We start from the raw sequence: 22,367 nt of genomic DNA, 5'->3' as shown, positions 1-22,367 counted from the left end.
TCATCTGTTGGTTCACTCCCCAAATGGCCGCAATAGCTGGAGCTGGGCAGGCCAAAGCCAGGAGCCAGGAGCTTCTTCTAGGTCTCCCACACAGGTACGGAGGCCCAAGCATGTGGGCCATCTTCTGTTGCTTTCCAAGCACGTTATCAGAGAGCTGGATTGGAAGTGGAACAGTTGGGACTCAAACTGGCACCCATAAGGGATGCTGGCACTGAAGCAGCAGCTTAACCCGCTAGGCCACCATGCCAGCCCCCCTAAGCAATGTCAGCCATTGCACCAAACTCCCACCACTGAACATTTTTTAAAGGACTATGTAAACTCTAGTTTCTCAAAGTGATCTGTGTATCATCTTTACCATCTCACTGTTTTCCTCATTAATTAATGAGTTGAGTAAAATAGTTGACCCATAATTTTATATATGTGTAAAAGTCATGGGGGCTGGTATTGTGGTACAGTGACTTATACTGCCACCTGCAACACCAGCATCATAAATGGGCATCAGTTCAAGCCCTGGCTGCTCCACTTCTGATCTAGTTCCCTGCTAATGCACCTGGTAGTGGGAGATGGCCCAAGTGCTTAGGTTCCTGCCACCCATATGGGAGACCTGGACAAAGCTCTAAGCTCCTGGCTTCAGCCTGGCCCAGCCCTGGCCATTGCAGCCATTTGGGTAGTGAATCAGCAAATAGAAAGTCTCTGTCTTCCTTCTCTTTATGTAATTCTGCCTTTCAAATAAATACAAATCAATCTTCTAAAAATAAATAAATTTTTAAAAGTTATGCTTTTTTACTTTAAATAAATTATATCTTGTTTTAGGCATCATTGATATTCAAGAAGAGTGGTTACAATAAGATTTCAATTCATGTCCATTAGGATGGCTAGAAGATAAAGTTGGAAAATAAGTTTTAGTGAGGAGGTGGGAGAATGGGAGCCCTCACATATTGGTGGTAGGAATGTGAACTGGCACAACTGCTTTGGAAAATGATCTGACAGTTCCTCAAGGATTACAAATAGAGTTACCATATGACCAAGCTACTCCACTCCCAGGTTTATACCCAAGAGAAAAGAAAACATTCATTCACATAAAAACTAACCACAACAGCCAAAGGATACAAACAACCCTATTACTCACTGGCAGATGACAAATATGATGCAGTGATGCAGTATATCTGCACAGCTGAATATTACTCAGATCTAAAAAGGGATGAAATGTTGATACCTGCTCTAACTTGGGATGAGCCGTGAAGACGTTATGCCACGTGAAGGAAGCCAGTCACAAAAGTCCATGTGCTAAGTGATTGGAAGTCATTGGAAGGTCTGGAGTAAGTTAATCTACAGAGATAGAAGGCAGATTAACAGTTGCTTGGGGATGGTAGGGGAGAATGGAGAGCAAGGAGCATGATTGTCAAAGACTACTGGGTTTCTTTGTGAGGTAATGAAAAAGATTTAAAATTAACTGTGGCGATGATCTTACATATCCATAAATGTACTGAAAACCACTGAATTGTACACCGAAATTAGCCAATCACTGGATTATACCTCAATAAATGTGTCTCTTTTTTTAATAGATTTATTTATTTATTTATTTATTTGAAGGCAAGGTCACAGAGAGAGAGAAAGAGAGAGAGAGAGAGATCTTCTATCTGCTGGTTCACTCTCCAAATGGTCACAATGGCCAGGGCTGGGTCAGGCCAAAGCCAGGAGGTAGGAGCTTCATCTGGGTCTCCCACGTGGGTAGCAGGGACCCAAGCACATGGGCCATCTTCTGCTGCTTTCCCAGGCACATTACCAGGGAACTGGTTTGGCAGTGTAGTAGACAGGACTTGAACTGGCACCCATTTGGGATGCCAGCCGAAGCCAGCCCAATAAAGCATTTTTAATTTTTTGTCTTTTAAAGACTTATTTATTTGAAAGAGTTAGAGAGAGAGGGGAAGAGACAGAGAGAGATATCTGCCATCCGCTGGTTCACTCCCCAAATGGCCACAATGGCCAGGGCTGCACCAGGCCAAAGCCAGGCACTTCTTCTTGGTCTTCCACTTGGATGCAGGGGCCCAAGCACCTCAGTCATCTTCTGTTGCTTTCCCAGGTGCACTAGCAGGCAGCTGGGTTGGAACTGGAACAGCCAGGAGTCAAACTGGTGTCCGATAAAGCTGTTTTTTAAGAATAGAAGAATGGGGTGGCCAGTGTTGTGGTGCAGCACGTAAAGCTGCTGTTAGTGACACCATTGGCGTCTCATATCAGAACACGGGTTCCATACCCAGCTGCTCTGCTCCTGGCTCCTGTCTTCAGGGTGGACCAGCCCTAGCGGTTGTGGCCATCTGGGGATTGAGCCATCATATCAAAGATCTCTCAGTCTCTCTGTCTCTCTCTCTCCCGCTCTCTGTAACTCTGCCCTTCAAAGAAGAAGAGGAGGAGGACAGTGGTGTGCTTAATAGTGTCAAACACTCAGAGAGAAATCAAACAGCAAAAGATAAGAGAAGGAGAGGTGGAGATAGGACGAGTTTGACGGCTTTGTTTTAGGAAGTTTGACTGTGCAGGGAGGGCCAGGATGATGTCTAAGATAATGTAGTGGTGAGGGTTTGTGTTTAAGATGGAAGATAACAGAATATGTCTAAAGATGTCAGTAGAGTGAAAGAAGCTGGAAACAGGAGAGAACAGATGACTGCTGGATAGAGGGCCCTGAGGGGTAGTAGAGGTGTGACCCAGGGTACAGGCAGAGTCTGGGACTGCATAGGGGGTACCTCCTTTGGTGGAATGGTAAGGGAAGGGGAAAGGAGGTGGCAGTGGAAACAGGTGGCTTTGCAGGTCATAAAAAGGAGATCTCTCAGCTGAGATGGTGAGGGACAATGTTGCAGGGTCAGAATTTGAAATCATTGCTTCTGGAAATGGGGGAGTGCATTTGCAGTATAAGCAATACTGTGCAAGATAAGTGTTTGTTATGATGAATAGGGAAGTGAGAGAGTAAGAGTGGAAAAACAGAGACAGGAAGTGGAACTGCTAATTTTGTGAAAGTAAATGAATCTGGGAAGAGGGGAACAGTTTGGGACTGGATAGGACTCAGTACATTATCTCTTTAAATACAAACAGAAACTATATGGGGGAAAAACAATAAAATTAGCATTTGTTAATCCTGGGTTTGAAAATTGTTAATAATACAGTAATTGCTCACTTCTCCCTACCCTCCTACACCTACTCTTCCACAAAGTACATGCAGTAATCCAAAGGCAAAAGGAATTCAGAGCCTATCAGGGAATTCCACACTACACTGCCTGCTGCCACGGAGGGCCTGGAGCCCTGAGGAGCTTCTATATGTGAGCATCAGAGTGGAGAAGGGCAGGAGACCAGGAGAGTGTACGAAGAGTCAGCGCTGCTTCCTTCACAACCCAGAGCCACTATGAAGCAGGCAGCTCACCTTATCCTACGTCACAGCGCACCTGACTCCTGTCCAGTGCAGGAGTGCTTACAGAGCACCAAGTCCTCTTGGAATGGAGGGAGGACTGCGGAGGCCCCAGAGCATGAAGATGCTCTCAGTACAGGGTCTGCCCAGAGCATCACAGGCGTGTTTCACAGGACGTGTTTCTGCATTACATAGGATTTGAAAGGAGATGAGGCCCACTTGGAAAGAGTTAAGGAGACTAGAAGGCCAGAAGGCATGGAGACAGAGCTGAAGAAATGGAGCTGATATTTGCAGGCTGATGTATGCCTTCCCAGTCGAAGCCAAGCAGCTAAGGGCAGAGGGGCATCTATCTGATATGTAAAGCAATTGGGGAGGACAGTGGTCCTTGGAGAAGATGCTATCATGCTGCAAGAACTGCCTACAACAGCATTTCCCAAATGATTTCAGTGTAAAAATCACCTTCACTCCTTTCCAGTGCAATATGAACTGATACTTTTGCTGAAGAAAATGCAAATAAAGTACGAGAAAAATAATCACATACTTGGGTGGCTATGATGCTTCCTTGATGATCACACCCAATTTCCGTGCCTACGCTGTCACAGACAGGTAATGGTTTGCTGCCTGGGATGAGTCCATGGATCCCACTTTGAGCAGCCCTACCCTACAAGGCTGTCTTAGGAAGGCAAACTTCATGTTGCCCAGGTCTTCTGTAAATGATATTACTATGGTAAGGTGGGAGTTCCTTATTATATTCATTATCAATAAAAAAAAAATCCAGAGACCAGCATTGTGGCTTAGAGGGTTAAGCCACCACCTGCAACACCAGCATCCCATATTAGAACACAGGTGCAAGTCTCCCAGCTGCTCTGCTTCTAATCCAGCTCCGTGCTGATGTGCCTGAAAAGGCAGTGGAACATGGCTCAAGTACCTGTGCCCCTGCCATCCATGTGGGAGACCCTGGATAGAGTTCCAGGCTCCTGGCTTTGGCCTGGCACTCTCTAGCGCTTTCTCTCTCTCTCTCTCTCTCTCTCTCTCTCTCTCCTCTGTTGCTTTGCATTTCAAATAAATAAAATGTGGGCCAGCATCATGGAGTAGCAGGTTAAGCTGCTGTCTGAAATGTGGGCATCCCATACGAGCCCCAGTTCAAGTCCAAGCTGCTCCACTTCCAATCCGGCTCCCTGTTAATGACCTGGGAAAACTAGTGAAAGATGACCTAAGTGTGTGGGTTCCTCCACCTATATGGGAGACCTGGAAGAATCTCCTGGATCCTGGCTTCAGTCTGGCCCAACCCTGGCCATTGTGGTCATCTGGGGAATAAACCAGCAGATGAAAGATGTGTGTGTGTGTGTGTGTGTGTGTATCTCCCTTTCTCTGTGTAACTTTGGCTTTCAAATAAATAAATAAATCTTTTTTAAAAAACAAACAAACAAAACAAAACTTTAAAAAACAAATCCGTTCATCTTCTATGGCTTATTTTCCATTGCTGCATTAGAAGAAATTGGTTCATTCTAGTACATTCTAAGTGGTTTTGGTAGAAGTTAGGACTGGTCTACATTTTGTAAAGACCAAGCCTTTTTTTATATAAAGATTTATTTATTTTATTTGAAAGTCAGAGTTATACAGAGAGAAAAGGAGAGGTAGAAAGAGGGAGGTCCTCCATCCTCTGATTCACCCCCCAGTTGGCCACAACGGCCAGAGCTGAGCTGATCCAAAGCCAGGAGCCAGGAGCTTCCTCTGGGACTCCCATGCGGGTGCAGGGGCCTAAGGACCTGGGTCACCTTCTACTGCTTTCCCGGGCCACAGCAGAGAGCTGGATCAGAAGTGGAGCAGCTGGGACTTGAACTGGTACCCATATGGGATGCCAGCACTGCAGGCAGCGGCTTTACCTACTACGCCACAGCACTGCCCCAAAAAGACAAGTCTTAAACACATTAAGGCGGAGAGTCTCAGGTCTCAGCAGGCAAGCTACTTTCCCTATATGGTAGTTTTTATTAATTCATCCACCAGTTAAAAAGGTAAGAAGCTTTGATCATTAATCTAGAGATGGGCTTTCTAAACTGGTGAGCATATACAGTCACTGCTCTTGGGACATCTGGCACCTGCTTAGTGTTGAGCGAGGTGCACCTGTTTCCCAACACAGAGCTCCAGCACACTGCATCTAGTCAGGCTGGCGAGAAAAGGAACAGACTGAATGCAAGAACATGCATTTGGGACTTATTGAGGCATACACAGGATTCTTATTTATAACACAACCAGCATATGTAATTTATGAAATAATTAAAACTTGTCCAGAATGAACTCACATGGAAGCCAATCCATAATGACTCAATTATTTTTTGAACTTTTTTTTTTTCATAATTTGCTCTCTTGTGACTAAAGAAAGGATCTGAACTACCATGAGGTGGGTCAGGACCATAGTAGCCTTTGCTTGCTCTCAAATTAAATGGTAGCAGAAATAATGGTTTCGCTTAAAAAAGCAAAACCAATTATAAATAACATCACCCTAAACCCACAGAAGGGGCCATGCACATTTTGGTCTTAGGGTTCTCATCCTTGGTTTTTTTCCCATGCCCTCCCATTCCTTAAGACTTTATGTATATGTAGTTGCTAATTTTTAGAAAGCATTTTCAATTACCATACAATATTCTTCCAAACCCTTTGGGAGTGGGCCATATCATTATTATAACCACTTTCTGTGGTGATAGCAAAATTTTGGCTTGGGCACCAACAGACTAAATGAGGCATGAATCAATCAGAAGGGACCCCAGAGTGCCCTCCCTGTAAAGCAGGAGTCGAGCCCACTGTGAAAACTGGCCCTGCATGTCTGTGAGAGGAGGAATCAGATGGCCCCAAAGCTATTCCTGTGGTCACAAGGTCAACATTTCCACTTCAAGAAAGCAGGACTTGTTCTAGACTGCCTGATTTGCAATCTGAACCTTTTTGCTGCATTGCATTTCTTTTTCTTTTTAAAGATTTATTTATTTATTTGAAATGCAGAGATACAAAGAAAGGAGAGAGGTCTTCCATCCACTGGTTCACTCCCCAAATGGCTGCAACGGCCAGGGCTGGGCCAGACCAAAGCCAGAAGTCAGGATCTGCTTCTAGCTCTGCTACATGGTTGCAGGGGCCGTCTTCCTCTACTTTCCCAGGCACACCAGCAGGGAGCTGATGGGAAGTGGTACAACCGGGACTTGAACCAGCACCCATATGGAATGCTGGCACTGCAGGCAGAGGATTAACCTGCTATGCCACAATGCCAGCCTTCACATTGCATTTCTTATCACCTTAAAATAATGATGGGGGAGGGGAACTTGCTCTGCAGCACAAGCAGGTTAAGCCACTGCCTGCAGCACCAGAATCTTCGTGCTGCTCCTCTTCTGATCCAGCTCTCTGGTAATGGCTTGCTAATCTTCCATTGGATGGCTTGACCTGCCACGCCCCAGTGCCGGCCCCAACATTCAACCTTAATGTATCATTCAGTGCTGGCATTGTGGTACAGCTGGTAAGCCTCACCTGTGATGCTGGCAACACACATGAGCACCAGTTCAAGTCCAGGCTGTCCCATTTTTGTTCTACCTCCATGCTAATGCTCCTGGGAAAGCAGTGGATGATGGCCCAAGTGTCTGGGTCCCTGCCATCCATGTGGGAGACCCAGATAGAGTTCCAGGCTCCTGGCTTTGGCCTGGCTCAGCCTCAGCCATTGCAGGCATTTAGGGAGTGAACCAGCAGATGAAAGATCTCTTTCTCTTTCTCTCCCCCCACCTCTGTCTCTGTAACTGTGCCTTTCAAATAAATAAGTAAATCTTTACTAAAAAAAATGTCCTTTGGTCCTTAATATATCATTCACAAAAAGTTCTCTATGATACACATGGACATGCCCACTGCCCTTTGGAATGTAGAGAGGGGCATACAAATAAAAGCTTATTGCACAGAATTAAGGCATTCACATTTCATAGTTCACTAGTGCTACAGAAAGACTAGATTATTTAAGTCCTTCCCCAAAATTTCACTTTCACTTCCCCCTACTAAGTGTTATCAAAGCAAACACTACAAATAATGCCATGTGCTCGAGTTACACCTTGGCATAGGTGATTTACGTGGCATGGGACCTTGAAGCCTTGAGATCATCCCTGGCAGCTCCAGCTTGCCCATCCTTCTCAAATTCAATGCAAGCAACACCAGGCCTTCGAAGTACTAAACATCCTTCCTTAAAATCAGGGGACTGATTAACAGCACTGATAACATCAGCTCATTAGTCCCTTCTGGTAACTTATTAAGGAATTGGAGGGTAACGCTGCCCCTGAAGTTTTGGTCCTGAAGTCCCTTGGTTATTAGCTGAACTGAGTGTTATTGACCAGGCTTTCTGTTGTTACAGCCTGTTTGAGAGCTTTGGCTATTTTCTTTGCCAGCAAAAGGGTCATGTGTTTTACATGTTATATCAGAATCTGTTTTTGCATACCTGATTTGTATTGGTTTACAGTAAAATTGAAATCCTTATAGCTGCCTCAAACCATTTGTGGATAAGCCCAGTTCCTTAAGTATGACAAAGGATCTCATCTTCAAGGTCTTTAAAGTCACCCTATCTACCACATGGCCAAACTGAATAGGAAACAGGGTGTGCAGTGATCTCTTCGAATATTCTTTTTTAATTATGTCATTCATGTTATTGATCTAAGTGTATGATTTGGTCTAACATCCATATTTGGATTAAAACGTTCAAATGGCCTGGGGCCAATGCCTTCTGACAGTTCTGCAGAATTTGGTTGACCGCAGTTCCAGATATCCTGCTGGACTGCTTGATGGCCAATCCCACCATTTCAGTCATCCCTAAAATCCTATTGCCAGGTCAGTATACCCAACAAAGACTCCCTGAATTCACTTGACAGTAAGAAGAAATGGCCTGCTTTGTCCATTCTTTCTCAGACTTGAATTCAGTTAATAAAGAATCACTCAGCTCATTCAGAGTTGAGACTTAATATTTCTTTTCTCACCCAGCAAGGTAGCAGCATCACCCCATTTCTATTTTTTGCATGAAACCCTATTAATAGAAATTTGACACTATGTAACATTGATTTGTTCTGTTGGTTATAGGAAAAAATGAGTGTCTTTCTCTAATAGAGTACGTTGTGTTCAAATGATACTCTATGCTACAGTTAAATGAAAAGCTGGAAAACAGCTGTCTCATGTGGGATGAAAGGCAACCAATATGCAAAGCTTACATATGAAAGAGGGCATTTGTTGTCCAGTTACTGTACACAGTGTAGACCCTTTCTACCAAGCACCCCTACACGCAGGTCAGCATCGGTCAGCACCTATGCATGCATATATAAGGCAGTTCATGCTTTGTCACTGAGAATGTGAAGAGGAACTGTAGGGAAGGGGCAGGGTCAAAGAGTTAGAGAACAGGGGACAGAGGGATTCCAGCGTTGGCACCACTGAGCGAAGCACCCCTTCAGTTGCTACCTGCAGTATTCCAGGTCACTGTGGAGGGAAGGGTTGGGAGTCTCTTTATGAGTAACGCATTTCATAAAATCCAGAAGATGCTGAATTATGCATGTATTGTCTTATTTAAGCCCTCTAAACAACCCTACGAAGGCAGTATTGCTGTTACTCCTATTTCCAGGTGAGGAAACTGAGGCTTGGAGAGATGACATAACCTTCCTGAGATCACAAAGCTCCCAAGGCCGAGCTGGGTTTAGAACTGCAGAACATTTGACTCTAGGAGTAGGTGTTTGGCACAGCAGTAAGACTACTACTTGGGAGGGCCACATTCCATGTTGGAATGTGCAGATTCGGGTCCCGTATCCACTCTCCATTTCAGCTTCCTGCTGACGTATACCCTAGGTAGCAACAGTAGTGTAGTTGGGTCCCTGCCAGATACACGGGAGACCCAGATTGAGTTGTTAGCTCCTGGCTTTGGTTTGTCCCAGTGCCAACTGTTGCAGGCATTTGGGGAGTGAACCAGTGGATGGGAGTTCTCTCTCTCTCTCTCTCTCTCTGTCTCTCTGTTTTTCTATCTGTCTTTCTGTATCTCTGTCCCCCTGCCTTTCAAATAAAATAAATAAATAATTTTTGAAAGGACATGTCACAAAATCTTTGTTCTTTTCTTTCTTCTTAAAAAAGATTTACTTTATTTGAAAGGCAGAGTGACATAGAGAGAGAGGGAGATACAGAGAGAGGTCTTCCATCTGTGGGTTCATTCTCTAAATGACCACAATAGCCAGGGCTGGGTCAGGCCAAAGCCAAGAGCCAGGAACTCCATCCATGTTGTATACTAGTAGGAAGATGGATAGGAAGCTGAGTAGCCAGGACTTGAACTGGCTCTCTGAAAAGGGATGCCAGGGTTGCAAGTGGCAGCTTAATCTACCGCACCACAATGCCAGCCCAAAAGGTGTCAAGACTGTTCATTGAGGGGAAAAATGACCTCTTTAACAAATGGTGCTGAGACAACTGTATACCCACGTGCAGAAGAAAGACATTAACATCTGCCTCATACCATATAGAAAAATTAACTCCAAATGGATCAGAGACCTAAATATAAGCACTAAAAGTATACTTTTAGAATAACACATAAGTATAAATGTTTATGGTTGGGTATTAGGCAATGATTTCCTAGATATGATACCAGACACATGAGCAATCAAAGAAAAGGTAGGTAAATTGCACTTCATCAAAATTAACATCTTTGTGTATTAAAGGACATAATCAAGAAAGTGAAAAGGTGACCTACAGATGATAGAAAATATTTGCAATCAGCTATCTGATATGGATCCATATCTAGGCTATATAAAGAACTCCTTCAACTCAATGACAAAAAGACAAGCCAATCAAACAAGAGCAAACATTCAAGGATTAATAGACATCAGGGCCAGCGCCGCGGCTCGATAGGCTTATCCTCTAGTGGCGCTGGCACACTGGGTTCTAGTCCCGGTCGGGGTGCCGGATTCTGTCCCGGTTGCCCCTCTTCCAGGCCAGCTCTCTGCTGTGGCCAGGGAGTGCAGTGGAGGATGGCCCAAGTGCTTGGGCCCTGCACCCCATGGGAGACCAGGAGAAGCACCTGGCTCCTGCCATCGGATCAGCGCAGTGTGCCGGCCCCAGTGCGCCGGCTGCGGCAGCCATTGGAGGGTGAACCAACGGCAAAGGAAGACCTTTCTCTCTGTCTCTCTCTCTCACTGTCCACTCTGCCTGTCAAAAAAAAAAAAAAAAAAAAAAAAGACATCAGAGGGAAACATCTAATGTCAAAGATTTTGGCCAAAACAAGCAAATGGCAAATAAATAAATACCTAGGAGACAGATAATGCAGGGATAAGGCAATCAGTAATGAAAAAATAAGAAGGATGCTACTGCGGGGGCAGGGTGGGGGTAGGGAGGGAAGAGAGGACCAGTATTCAGAAAGTGGTTCTGGAAATTAAAGATAAAAAAGTAAATGGGGAAGTTCAATAGCACATTTGGAAAATGAAACAAAGTGTCAAAACTGTCACTTGAAGCCAAGTTAGACTTGTTTCAAAGTCCTAGAAAATAAGACACTTTGCATTTAACATTATCTAACCAAAATTATGACCTGTCTTTCCTTGTGATGAATAATAGCACATATTATATTCCCAAGCTTATTAAAAGTGAGCTTGAGTTTGTAATAGTTTTGGAATCTACTGTATCATTAGTAGAACTAGAGGTAACCTAGAGATTTCACATGTTCTGAAAATATAAAAAAATAGCAATAAAATTTCTGGTTTTAATCTATGTAGTCATCGCATGCCAATTATGGAATATAATTCATAGAAATCACTACTACAATATATATATATACACACACATATATATAGTTTAAGACTTACCTTATTTTTCTGAAAGGTAGAGTGACAGAAAGAGAAGAGAGGGAGAGTGAGAGAGGGAAAGAGATCTTCCTTTCGCTGGTTCACTCCCCAAATGGCTGAAATGGCTGGGTCTTGCCCAGGTTGAAGCCAGAAGCCAGGAACTCCATCTGGGTCTCCCATTGTGTGGCAGGGTCCCAAGCACTTGAACCATCTTCTGCTGCTTTTCCAGGCATATTAGCAGGGAGCTGGATCAGAAGTCGAGCAGTTGAGGCTTGAACTGGCACTCCAATATGGGATGCTGGAATCACAGCTCACAGCTTAACCTGCTGCGCCACAACACAGGTCCCTGTATGCCGTTTTTTTTTTTTTTAAGATTGTATTTATTTATTTAAAAGGCAGAGCTACAGAGAAGCAGAAGCAGAGAGAGAGAGAGAGAGAGAGCGCTCTTCCATCCTCTGGTTCACTCCCCAGATGGCCGCAGTGGCTGGAGTTGCGCTGATCCAAAGCCAGGAGCTTCTTCGGTGTCTCCCACATGGGTTCAGGGGCCCAAGGACTTGGGCCATCTTCTACTGCTTTCCCAGGCCATAGCAGAGAGCTGTATTGGAAGCAGAGCAGCTGGGACTCGAACCAACGCTCATATGGCCTCGGCTTTACCCACTACGCCACAGCATCGGCCCCAATATGTGGTTTTGTTGTTGCTCGTCTACTTGTTTTGTATTGGAGAATCTCATTGTGGGAAAAATTTGAGAAAATTATGTGTTTTTTTTTTTTTTTTTTGACAGGCAGAGTGGACAGTGAGAGAGAGAGACAGAGAGAAAGGTCTTCCTTTTTCCATTGGTTCACCCCCCAATGGCCGCTGCGGCGGGTGCACCGAGCTGATCCGAAGCCAGGAGCCAGGTGCTTCTCCTGTTCTCCCACACCGGTGCGGGGCCCAAGCACTTGGGCCATCCTCCACTGCACTCCCTGGCCACAGCAGATAGCTGGCCTGGAAGAGGAGCAACTGGGACAGAATCTGGCGCCCCGACTGGGACTAGAACCTGGGGGTGTGGCGCCGCAGGCGGAGGATTAGCCTATTGAGCTGCGGTGCCGGCCTAGAAAATTATGTTTTAGAACTATAGAATTTTAGGCATCACCATTTGGCCTAGTGGTCACTATGGCAGTTGGGACACTTGCCCCAGTATTGGAGTACCTTGGTTCAAGTCCTGGCACTGCTGTTGATTCCAGCTTCCTGCTAATGTGCAGCCTAGGAGGAAGCAGGTGATGACTCAAGTAGTTGGGTCCCTGCCATCCCCGCAGGAGATGCCAGTTGAGTTCCCAGCCCCAGCTATTGCAGGTAGTGGGATAAAGGCCAGCAGATGGGAGCTCTCTGTCTCTCAAATAATTTTTTTAAACTTTAGAAATATGAGCTTTTGGAGCTGGAAGGAACCCTAATGTCATTTAGCCTTGTTTTTCAACTAAATATGTGAAAAGCTGAGCTAAATAAGGGCTAGAATTCAAGTACGCTAGCACCAAGTTCACTGCCATTTCCATTCCGTAGAACTATCAGAAGGAGAAACAGCAATAGCACCAGTGCTCACATGTAATTACTTTAAATTCAGGAAACAGTAACTGAGTCATCGGCTGCAACCAGGGAACAGAATGGGAATAAGGACAAAAACACATGACTTTTCCTCCTAACTGTGGTGCTAATGGAAAAGAAAGGTGAAATCTCCCTACTTCATCTTTGCTAATAATCAACAAGCATTTCTTGGATAGTCACAGAATGCGTAATTACATAAAAATTAAATAAAGCAACTGGACTACAGAGAGAAGCACAAATAGAATCACTGTGTATAAGCCATGAAACACTATTTGGCACAACTTTCATGAATTTCAATGAGTAACTAACTTAGGAATGTTATATATGAAATTGAGTTCCTCTCCTAATTAAATCAATTAAACATGGTCTTTATTGGGCGGTATCATTTTATTATCATTTTTAAAAGATTTGTTTATTTGAAAGGCAGAGTTACAGACAGAGAAGGAGATAGAGAGATCCATCCATCCATCGGCTAGTTCACTCCCCAAATGGCCACAACACCAGGACCAGACTTGGGCCAGGCGGAAGCCAGGAGCCTGAAACTCGATGTAGGTCTTCTCTATGGGTGGCAGGAGCACAGGCCCTTGAGCCATCCTCCACTGCTTTCCCAGGTATTTTAGCAGGGAGCTGGATGGGAAGTAGAGCAGCCTACTCAAATAAGCATTGACATGGGATGCCAAGGTTGCAGGTGGCAACCACACCTGATGCATCACAGCACCAGCCCTAGTATTATTATTATTTTTTTTTTTGACAGGCAGAGTGGACAGTGAGAGAGAGAGACAGAGAGAAAGGTCTTCCTTTGCCGTTGGTTCACCCTCCAATGGCCGCCAATGGCCACCGCGGCCGGCGCGCTGCGGCTGGTGCACTGTGCTGATCCGAAGGCAGGAGCCAGGTACTTCTCCTGGTCTCCCATGGGGTGCAGGGCCCAAGCACTTGGGCCATCCTCCACTGCACTCCCTGGCCACAGCAGAGAGCTGGCCTGGAAGAGGGGCAACCGGGACAGAATCCGGTGCCCTGACCAGGACTAGAACCCGGTGTGCCGGTGCCACAAGGCGGAGGATTAGCCTATTGAGCCGCGGCGCCGGCCCCTAGTATTATTTTATTATAGTGAGTGAGCTGTGAGAAGTCATAGAGGTTGGAGATGAAGTAGAGCTGTGTAGGGACTATTAACAATAAAAGGCAAGGGGCTGGCATTGTGGCACAGCGGGATAAACTTCCACCTGCAATGCCGGCATCCCTTATCTGAGCACCAGTTCAAGTCCTGACTGCTCCATTTCTGATCCAGCTCCCTGCTAATGCACCCGGGAAAGCAACGGAACATGTCTCAAATACTTGGACTCTTGCTACTCATGTGGGAAGCCAGGATGAAGTTTGGTTCAGAAGCAGCTGTTACGGGCATTTGGGGAGTGAACCAGTGGATGAAAGATCTCTTTCTCTGTCTCTGTCTCTGTCTCTGTGTCTCTCTCTCTCTGTCTTTCAAATAAATAAAATAAATCATTTTTAAGAAAAAAGTCAAGGGGCTGGCGCTGTGGTATAGTAGGTTAAGCCTCCACCTGTGGTGCCAGCATCCCATATGGGTGCTGGTTCAAGTCCCAGCTGCTCCACTTCTGATCCAGCTCCCTGCTGATGGCCTGGGAAAGCAGCAGAAGGTGATCCAAGTACTTGGACCCCTTCACTCACATGGGAGACTTTGAAGAAGCTCCTGGCTCCTAGTTTTGGATTGGCCCAGCTCCGGTTGTTGCAGTCATGTAGGGAGTGAATCAGCTAATGGAAGATCTCTCTCTCTCTCTCTCTCTCTCTCTCTAACTCTGCTTCTCAAATAAATAGATAAATCTTTAAAAAGAAAAAAAGAAACAAGTCAAAAGTATCTTTCATTTCTTTTTCGTTTTTTAAAGATTATTTATTTGAAAGACACCCGTAAGGGTGGCAGGGGCCCAAGCCATAATTTGCTGCTTTCCCAGGTGCATTAGCCAGGAGCTGGATCAGAAGCAGAGCAGCTGCGACCGGAACTCGCATCCAGTAGGGGATGCCAGCACTGCAGGTGGTGGCTTCACTGGCTGTGCCACAACATCTGCCTCACTTTTTGACATTTTTAAAACAACCTCTTATTGGACACAGTATATGCAGTGAAAAAAAACCCTGAAATACAGATAAAAATGAGAAAAAATGAGCAAAATACTTCAAAATTCAGATAAACAAGGGAAAAACCTAGATATTATCACCTTAGTACTTATCCTTCTAGATCTTTATCTTGTCATTTTAAACCAAATTGGGTATTATACATACTGTTTCGCGGTCTGTTTTTTCCTCACTCCACCTTTCCCTTTTAGTAAATTTTATTTCAATTAACACCCGATTCAAAACTGCCCTTTGGTCTGTCCAGGACAATCTGGTCCATGCCTTCCACTCTGTCTGGTAATTCTGTCCCCAGCTATCCACTCTTGGAGCCCAGTCCTCTGCTGTACGACACTGACTCACTGAACATACTAGGACAGTCACCCCTTCTGCTGCTGTTGTCTAGTGGCCTTTTCCTTTTCACATTAGCTTGATCCTCTATAACCTGTTTTTCCTATAAACTATAAACTGGATCCAAATACCTAATATGATTCACTTAACATTTTTGGCTAGGATATCTCACAGGTGATACTGACATCTCCTTGCAATCTATCAGAAAATATCATAGCAGACATCATATCATGTCATCTATAAATATTTCAGGATCTATCTTTCAAGAATCCTTTATAGAAACCACCACAGGGGTGGATGTCTAGACTAGTGGCTAAGGCACTAACATTCCGTATCCAAGTACCTGGGTTTCATACCAGTTCCGACTCTTCCAGCTTCCTGCTGACTCTCACCCTGGGAGGCAGCGAGTGATGGCTCAAGTAGCCAGGCTCCTGTCACCCATGTGGGAGACCTGCATGACTTCCTGGTTCCTGGATTTGGCTTGGCCTGGCTCTGGTTGTTGCAGGCAGCTGGGGAGTGAAACAGCAGGCAAGAGCTTTCTGGTGTCTATCTTTCTGCCTCTCAAACAAATAATTAAACAAATAAAAATTTAAAAAAAAAGCCATACTACTGTCATCACTTTTAAAAAAATTAACCATAATTCCTCAATATTATCAATATCCATTACAATATCATGATTTGTGTTGCAGGAGGTTCCTCTTTTCCTGGCGCCAGGTGAAAATTCCAGCCGGCCCACCATGCTTCCTTCACCCTTACAAAATAGACTTACACTCACTTTGGTCACAATCAACACAAGCAGCAGATACGAGTACAATCTCAGTTCAGAAATCAAAACATCCAACTTCCTGGAATAAGCAAAACTCAGAAGCTGACCTGGGTGTGTCTACCTGCCTGTAGTAGGCAGGAGGCTCATCCGCTCCATCCTGCTCTTGTCCCCTGCTGCCAGGATGGAGGCCGGGGAGAGGTGCCATTTCTAGGAGGATGCATTCGCCTCCCGCAGAGCCCTTCCTCCTGCCCTCAGCCCCTGCGCAGGTAGCCTGTCCTGCTGGACAGCACACAGGGCCCTGGAATCTGACACTACCACCAAAGCTGCACTCCCCTTGCCTCTCTGGAATCTCCAGAACAGCACCAAACCCTGCTCCTCAGTATGCTTGACGTTTCTCAGGCCTGGGCTCAGCGCCTCACAAGTGGAAGAAATACGCTTTAACCAAACAAAGTGTTGTTCAACAAAAAAATCACAGGAGGCCATTTCACTCTGCCCTACCAGACCAGGCTGAAAATCAAAGTGATACCCATCCAAGTCACCAAACTGTTATACGACCTTCCAAGAAGTAAGCATAAGCAAGACAACTGCCCAGCTTCCCAGATAGGCTACTTCACGGTAATGATGTTCCCTTGTCTTAACCCTTACACAGAAAAGGTAACCTGATACAGCCTGTATTAGCCAGTCATTTTTCTACTGTTTTGTTTCCCTGTCTACCTAACAGAGACGGTAACTTGGAAATGAACAATGTGCTTTGTGGAAATTTTGTTTATTTGGTTTTGTCCTTTTCTGTCTAGGAAACAAGACTCTTCTGCTGGGCTCAAGGGAACACTTCATCTGTTTTATAAGATGAAGTGTTGCTCAATTCTAGAATCCAAAATAAAACCAAGGGACTGGCACTGGGAAGTAGCAGGTAAAGATGCCACTGGCAGTGCCGGCATCCCATATGGGTGCCAGTTCAAGAACCAGCTGCTCCACTTCCAATCCAGCTCTCTGCTATGGCCTAGGAAAGCAATAGACGATGGTCCAAGTCCTTGGGCCCCTGAACCCATGTGGGAGACCCAGAAGAAGCTCCTGGCTTTGGATCACATCAGCTCCTGCTATTGCAGCCATTTTGGGAGTGAACCAACAGATGGAAGACCTCTCTCTGTCCTTGCCTCTGTAACTGCTTTCCAAATAAATAAAAAATAAAGCCAATTAAGATTTTTTAAAAGATTTATTTATTTATTTGAAAGTCAGAGTTACAGAGAGAGGAGAGACAGAGTGAAAGAGAGAAAACTTCCATCTGTTGGTTCACTCCCCAGTTGGCCACAATGGCCGGAGCTGTGCTGATCCAAAGCCAGGAGCCAGGAGTTTCTTCCAGGTCTCCCACATGGGTGCAGGGGCCCAAGTACTTGGGCCATCTTGCACTGCTTTCTCAGCTCTTAGCAGGGAGTTGAATCAGAAGCGGAGCAGCCGGGACTCGAACCGGCACCCATATTGGGTGCTGGTGTCACAGGCAGCCTTACCAGCTACGCCACAACACTGTAAACTAAATTGCGGTCATTTCATTCTTTGACAACAGTTACATGTGAAACGCATTCCTTGTGAACAGGAGAGAGTTGGATCGTGCATTTTACATTTTGTCCTCTCCACCTAACGCTCTGTTCAGTCATTTTCTTTAGGCCATGTAGACTGCTGGCACTGCAGGTCATGACTTAACTTGCTAATGCAACAATACCAGCCCCATAAAGAGATTTTAAAGCTGTCCAAGGCAACCCCTTGGAGTGTCCTTCAAGCTGCAGATTAAGAAAGTAGCATTTGTGGCCAGCACTGTGGCGTGGTGGGCTAAGCCTCCGCCTGCCTTGCCAGCATCCCATATACACATAGGTTTGTGTCCCGACAGCTCCTCTTCCAATCCAGCTCTCTGCCTGTGGCCTGGGAAAGAAGCAGACAAGTACCCAAGTGCTTGGGCTCCTTCACTTATGTGAAGGCTTTGGCCTGGCCCAGCCCTGGCCATTATGGCCATTTGGGGAGTGAACTAGCAATGAAAGACTCTCTCTCTCTCTCTCTCTCCTTATCTCTTTGTAACTCTGACTTTCAAATAAATAAATAAGTCTTTTTAAAAAATTATTTGAGAAGGAAAGGAAGACATACAGAGCTTCTATCCATTGGTTCACTTTTCAAATGTCCACAACAGCCAGGGCTGGTTTGTGTCAAAGCCAGCAACTGGAAGCTAGGAAGTCAATCCAGGTCTCCTATACAGGTGAGTATTCAAATACTTGAGCCGCCACCTGCTACCTCCCAGGGTCTCCATTAGCAGGAAGCCAGGATTGGGAGCCAGGACTTGAACCCAGGCACTCTAATATGGGTGATGGGTATCCTAACCTGCACCTTAACTTCTAGGGCAAATATTTGCCCTCAGCTGTTTTATTAATCCTCTCTTTGGCTTGATTCTGTACAGTTAATTTTTATGTAGTATCTAACTGCTTTTGCTCTCTGAATTCACCAATTGTCATGCCCTAACCGAAAGGGAGGAAAGAGAGTGGAAAGGAGAAGATGAATTTATTCTAGTCATTAGCCATTAGGTTTTCATTCCTTTAAAATTCTGATATTTATTTGGGGTAAGGATAGGCATTTAACTTGTCTATGACTATGATAAAGCTAGAAAAAAAGGGAGCCACTTTTTCAAATAGACTATTTTTAGTGGCAGAATTACTATAGAAAGGGACGGTGTTGGCATCACATGAATAACTCTTTCTGGGAGCATAATCATAAGCTGCTTCTGCTATTTAAGGAATCATCCAAGAGAGTAGGAGAAATCTATTATGTTATCACAAAGAGATTTTTCACACTGGTCCCAAGGACTAAAAACATGTAGGAAGAGCCTGGCTTGCCAGTGAGCATGGAGGATGTCGTCAAATGTGCACCTGCACACCCCACAGGACGCTGATTCAAAGCTGGCCTATCCAAATGGAGATTATTCTTACTTTGACTTTAACTGAAATTGGTTCTCTCTCTCAAATTGTGTCATTTCACTTTAAGGAGGTGCTAAGAGAAATCAATGAAACAGCTGAGTTGACATGAGTTCCAAGAATTGCAACACAGAGAATAAAAAGAACAATGAAGTCATTCAGAGAAGAGGCCATTCACAAGCAGACAGTTAGTACCACTGCAGCAACAGAATATGGAGCAAGCTGGAGCAAAAGGAAAGCACAGCTCAGGATTCCGTACTTTACAGTTTTAAATGAAGTCTAATTTATCATCTGTTGAAATTCACATGACGCTTTCTTTTGCTTAAGAAATACAACCAAAGTGTGACTATTCATCTGATTCATACATTCCACAGACATTTATTGCAAGCCAGGGCCTACCTTGAGGCAGTCACGATTGTAGGTGCATGGCATCAAACAGCAAGCAAAACATCCCTATCCTCACTGAGCTGACCTTCATGTGGAGGAGAGAGACAACATGTGACATTATGTGTCAGAAAGTTAGGTCGTGTGTTATAAGGTGGTGAGTCTATAGGAAAATAAGAATAAGGTTATTTATTTATTTATTTGAAAGGCAGAGAGAGACCAATACACACAGGGAGACCTCTCAAAGAATGGTTCACCTACCAAGCCCTTAACGGGTATATCGTGGAGCCAGGAACTCAACCCTGGTCTCCCACGTTGGTGGTAGGGACCCAACTACTTGAGCCATCATTTGCTGCCTCCCAAGGTGCACATTGGCAGGAAGCTATAATTGGGAGAGGAGCTGGGACTCAAACTCAGGCACTCAAACTCAAGCATCCCAAGCAACGACTTAACCAGTATTCCCGTTACCCATCTCCCAAGGGCAGCATTAGATGGATCCCGCATGCGTAGGAGAGCAGGTTACAATCTTAAGTACAGGCTTTGAGAAGTAACCTTTAAGCAAAGACTTGAAGAAGTTGCAAATGTTTGGCGGAAGAGCATTCCAAGAAGAGATAACAGGTGGAAAGCTGCATTTATGACAGAGCAGAGTGGCCAGGAGGGACCTAGAAGGACATCTCCAGGAGCCCTGGGGCTGTTGAAGGATTTAGCTTTCCATGCTTCCCTTGTTTACTCTGGGTGAAACGCTTCTTTTGAGCAGAGAACTCAGTTTGACTTTCATTTTCAGAAAGATCTCCCTGGCTTCTCTGTTGAGTGTAACAGAAGGGGACAGGGCAGAAACAGGGAGACTACCGCGGTGAGCCAAGCAGGGGCTGGAGGGGATCAGATCCACATGCAGAGTGGCGGTGGTGAATCACATCCTGGTAATCACATTCTGGATGTGTTTTGCAGACAGAGCCTCCAGGATTTCCAGGGGGATGAGATGAGGAAGCAGAGTCCAAGGACTCCAGTTTTGGTTTGCACAGCTACAAAAACTGGAATTGTCATTCGCTGAGGTGAGGAAGTTTCTCATAGAGCAGGCTTGCAAGGGGACAGATCAGGAGCTCAGTTTAGATACGTTACTTTGACATTCGAATGGGGAGGCCAGTGGACAATTGGATATGTGTGTCTGGAATTCAGAAGAGAGGTCTGGGCAGGAGACATGACTTTGGAGTTATAAATATACATATGATATTTATTTACTTATTTTCATTCTTTTAAAAGAACATTTTCAAACACATAGAAATGTATACATATTTAATACATATACCTTCTAGCTTCATTCTTCAATTGTTAACATTTTGATGGACTTGCTATTTTTCTACTTATACATGCTTTTATTTTGCTTATTTGTTAGTATAAGAGAACTATTTCAGAGTTGGAGTCGTCTTGTTGCTTCATTCCTAAACACTCCTGCATTCCTGAGTGGAATGTAAGGTCACAGGATTGAATGAGATAACAGAGGGAATGAAGGCAGAGAGTGAGCAGGGCCATGAAGAAGCCCTGGGGCACCCCAAGGGTCAGAGGTCTGGGGGCAGAGGAAGAGCCTAGAAGGAGCAATCACAAAGCAGGAGATGAGAGAGAGCAGGTGCAATTCCAGGGGTGGACATTCTCTTCTGGCTGCTTAACCAAAATGTAGAGGCAGATATAAAAGACACGCAAACAAATTGTTCCTCTCACTAGAGTTTTCTTCTTCACACTTGTAGAACAAACAACTTTTCTCTTTGTCGTCGTCTTTTTTTTTTTTTTTTGAAAAATGATTTATTTATTTTATTTGAAAGTCAGAGTTACAGAGAAAGGGGGGAGAGGGAGAGGGGGAGAGGGAGAGGGGAAGGGGGGAGGGGGAGAGGGAGAAGGAGAGGGAGAGAATCTTCCATTTGCTGATTCACTCTCCAAATATCTCCCACATGGGTGCAGAGGCACAAGTACCTGGGCCATTTTCTGCTGCTTTCTCAGGTGCATTAGCAGGGAGCTGGATTGGAAGGCGAGAAGATGGGCCTTGAACTGGCACCCATATGAGATGCCTACCCTGCAAGCAACAGCTTAACCCACTAAGCCACAGTGCCAGCTCCTTTCTTGGTCTTCTTAAGAGTGGGATGGTTATGAAAGGAAATAAGATGAATCCCTTTAGCTTTTTTCTAATTTTATTTATTTGAGAGGTAGAGTTATAGAAAGTGAGAGAGAGACAGAGAGACAGAGAGAAAGGTCTTCCCTCCGTTGGTTCACTCCCCAAGTGGCTGCTACGGCTGGCGCTGCACCGATCCGAAGCCAGGAGCCAGGTGCTTTCTCCTGGTCTCCCATGTGGGTGCCAGGGCCCAAGCACGTGGGCCATCCTCCACTGCCTTCCCGGGCCACAGCAGAGAGCTGGACTGGAAGAGGGGCAACCAAGACTAGAACCCAGCACCCATATGGGATGCCGGCGCCGCCCGCAAAGGATTAACCAAGTGAGCCACTGTGCCAGCCTAGCTTTTTTTCAATGAGCAATCTAATAAACACAGAGGTATAGACTCCATAAAGGGTGAAGAGGCCAAGTGCTGATATTGCTGTCTGAATTGGTACAGAACCAGTTTATATTTCAAAACTAACTCAAAACAAACCAATCGAAGTGAGAGGCTAATTTAGGAAATTAAGAAATTGATTGAGCCAGTGTTGTGGTATAGCAAGTTAAGCTGCCACCTGCAATGCTAGCATTCCATATGGGTGCTAGTTCCAGTCCCGACTGTTCCACTTCTTATCCAGCTCCCTGTTATTGCACCTGGGAAAGCAGTAGAAGATGGCCCAAATATTTGGGCCTCGGCACCCACGTGGGAGACCAGGATGGAGCTCTAGGCTCCTGGCTTCAGCCTGGCCCACCCCTGGACATTGTGACTATTTGGGAAGTGAACCAGTGATGAAAGATGTCTCTCTGTCTCTTCCTCTTTCTGTAACTCTGCCTTTCAAATAAATCTATCTTTTGGCCTTTATTTTTTAAAAGAAG

General features: G+C 45.1%; 1 long non-coding RNA gene and 1 pseudogene across 1 annotated transcript in view; one reads left to right on the top strand and one right to left on the bottom strand.

Annotated features, from left to right (window-relative positions):
• The window catches only part of LOC127488479 (uncharacterized), a 59,577-nt gene that overhangs the window by 25,279 nt on the left and 11,931 nt on the right, over positions 1–22,367 (top strand). The gene's annotated exons all lie outside the window — the stretch shown is intronic.
• LOC127488474 (U2 small nuclear ribonucleoprotein B'' pseudogene) lies at positions 7,467–8,094 on the bottom strand (annotated as a pseudogene).

The sequence above is a fragment of the Oryctolagus cuniculus genome, chromosome 2 (assembly GCF_964237555.1).
Source record: "Oryctolagus cuniculus chromosome 2, mOryCun1.1, whole genome shotgun sequence".
Lineage (NCBI taxonomy): Eukaryota > Metazoa > Chordata > Mammalia > Lagomorpha > Leporidae > Oryctolagus > Oryctolagus cuniculus.
The sequence above is the reverse complement of the archived record's forward strand: the minus strand, read 5'-3'. Positions and strand labels throughout refer to the sequence as shown.